Source organism: Trachymyrmex cornetzi, unplaced genomic scaffold (genome assembly GCF_001594075.2).
Source record: "Trachymyrmex cornetzi isolate Tcor2-1 unplaced genomic scaffold, Tcor1.1 scaffold455, whole genome shotgun sequence".
NCBI classification, from domain to species: domain Eukaryota; kingdom Metazoa; phylum Arthropoda; class Insecta; order Hymenoptera; family Formicidae; genus Trachymyrmex; species Trachymyrmex cornetzi.
Window position 1 is genome coordinate 119,474 of NW_017299345.1, and position 2,902 is coordinate 122,375.

Consider the following 2,902-nt stretch of genomic DNA (forward strand, 5'->3'; position numbering starts at 1 on the left):
GGGGGGGGGGTGAGAGTCGAAGGTGAGAATCGTGTGCCCCTGAAGTAGGAGGGGTTAGAGTCGGAGGTGAAAGTCGTAAGCCCCTATAGTAAAAAGAAGTTATTTCGAAAACTTCTTTTGTTTATGACTTCTTAATGAGTAACGTCCTGCAATTAAAACTTCCTCAGGGTCACTCGGGTTCATGACCTTGACAACATACGTCAATGTCAAGGTCATTGGGGGGGGGGGGGCTTCCCTAATCTACATATTTACCGCACTTTCTCCTCCGAGGATGATGGGGTCTCTTGAAGTCCCTGCTTCTCCATCCGTTACCGGATTACGTTCTTCTCTGGTGTCTGACTCAGTGGACTCTTCCCTGGCGGCTCCTGGGATCGCTGTGTCGCCGATTGACCTGGTCGCTGCACTTGCATCTCTCTCATCGGTTTTGTCATCACTGGATGATTGCATTGCTAGACTTGAGTCTCGACTTGAGGCTGGCGATCGTATTGAGCGTGGACTGGAGGCATTGGACGGCAGGTTGGCTGCCCTTGATTCGTCCATTCAGCGGCTGGTCTGTGTGGAGGGGAGGGTCAATGGCCTGTCGTCGGCTTTGGATGTCCTGTCGTCTGACTCGAGTGCGCTGAGGGACGGACAGCAGTTGCTGGATGACCGTTTGTCTCGTCTTGAGAGGGACTTTGGCCCCCAGGCAGTGGCCCCTTCATGTGATATTTTGGCGGCGTCGGACGACTTGGTTAGGCGTGTTGAGAGGATGGAGGGAGAACGCAGGGATCACGAAATCATAGTTTTTGGTCTGCCCGAGTCGGTTTCGGAGGATGCTGCCGTCTTGATGACCGTTTTGGCTTCGTTTTTGGGATTGACGCTTGCGCTTGGAGAGATTGTTGCGTCATTTCGGATTCCTGTGAGGGGCACCTTTTGCGGTCGGCCGCTTGTTGTCCGACTAAACACTATGGCGAGGAGGAATGAGCTCCTGGCGAGGTCTCGGCGTCAACGAGCCAGACTCGTTGCTTCTCTTATTTGTCCGTCGTGGCCTGGCGATAGTGTGTCCCTTCGAGAGAGGGCTACTGCTGCCAAGAGGCGAGTTTTCGGTGAGGCAAGTCGGCTTGCCCGTCTGCATGGCTACGTATGGATGCGTCGTAGCGTGACATATTTTCGTGTCTCGGAAGGGTCGCGGGCGTTTCGTTATGTGTCACCTGAGGAAACGTTGCGTGCGGTGGGTCTTGGGGCTCGTTCCCCTGGCCCCTCCGCGTCGGCTCTCTCATTGGATGGTCGCTCGGATTGACTGACTCCGCTCGCGTTTGATTCTTTCTCTGCGTCTGTTTCTTGATATCGTCGTACCGGCGCGGGGCCGGTTTCGGTTTTTTACGCGTGGCACATATTAACGCCAGATCATTCATTCCACATCTTACGCAAATCCGAGATTTTATTGCTGTTCGGCGGCCGGACGTGCTTGCTGTCAGTGAGACATGACTTCGTAGTGAGGTAAATTCGACTGATATCTCTGTTTCGGGGTACTCTATTGTGCGGTATAATAGGCCTACGGCGAGTAGGAGGGGTGGAGTGGCCCTTCTTATCTGTGACTCACTCTCTTTCCAGGTTCACTCCATCTCGCATCCTGCAGGATCTCATGTTGATACTGTCGGAATTATATTACATATTAATCGTAAAAAAATAGCGGTTGTCTGTCTCTATCGCCCTCCCCGTTCGCCCCTATCTGATCTTGGTCACATTGAGGCAAGCCTGTCTGAAGTCGCGTGTTGCTCCGATTTTATCGTCTGTATGGGCGATTTTAACATAAACATGCTCTCGCAAACAGATATAGGCACTAAACAGATGAGATCATTAATGTCTCTTTTCTCGCTCAGGCAGGTCGTTGATTCGTCGACTCGCATAATGTGTTCCTCGGAGTCGCTAATTGATCTTATTCTTGTGTCATCTGGCGTTGATATCGTGGAGTCTTGTACATACGATGCGTTCTCCATCAGTGCGGTTTGTGCTGTGCTGCGTTTTCGGAGGCCGTTGCGTCGATCGCGAGTCTTTTTATATCGCAATTTAAAATCTATTTCGCCCGGTGATATTGAGGCTGAACTTGCCAGAATTGATTGGTCGCCTATCTTTAACTTTACTTGCGTCGACGCGATTGTCTCTTTTTTCGAGTCTGCGTTGCTTACTGTTTTCGATCGCCTTGCGCCGATTACTTGCGGTCGCTCATCTAGGCCTCCGGCCCCGTGGATAAACGTTGCAGTGAGAAAATTGACCGCTCTTAAATCTCGAGCGCTTAATAGATTTCGGAATACTCGATCCAGTGCCGACTGGACCTGATATAAAGATATTCGTAACGCCACTGCTGCGGCTGATCGTCGGGAAAAAAAGGCATTCATCTCCTTACCCCTTTCATCCAATTCCCCTCGGCATTTTTGGCGCAGTCTCTCTCTTCTTGGTGCAATCTCCTCGGCTTCCCCATCAATCCCGAACCACCTACTTAATCCATCTCTCCTTAACAATTATTTTATAGACTCTCTTCCTAGCCCCCTCTCCAGTTCCCCTTCATCCCCTCGACTCTCTTCTCCTACAGATCCTGTCAATTCTGATTCCTTTTCTTTCACTCCTATTACTGGTACTTGTCTCTATAATATCCTGAAACATATAAAACTTACTTCCGCTGGTCCCTACGACATATCTGGTCATATGCTCCTTCTTTGTCTTCCACAATGTCTTGCAGCTTGCTCCTTTACTACATGTACTTAATTATGCATTGTCCTCTAATACTTTCCCCACAGCCTGGAAGAAATCAGTGGTGTTTCCTATCCCTAAAACCAATAACCCCTCTTCCCCCTCCTCCTTTCGTCCTACATCTATCCCTCCTTTTATATCTAAGTTACTGGAACGTGTATGTTTTAACCAG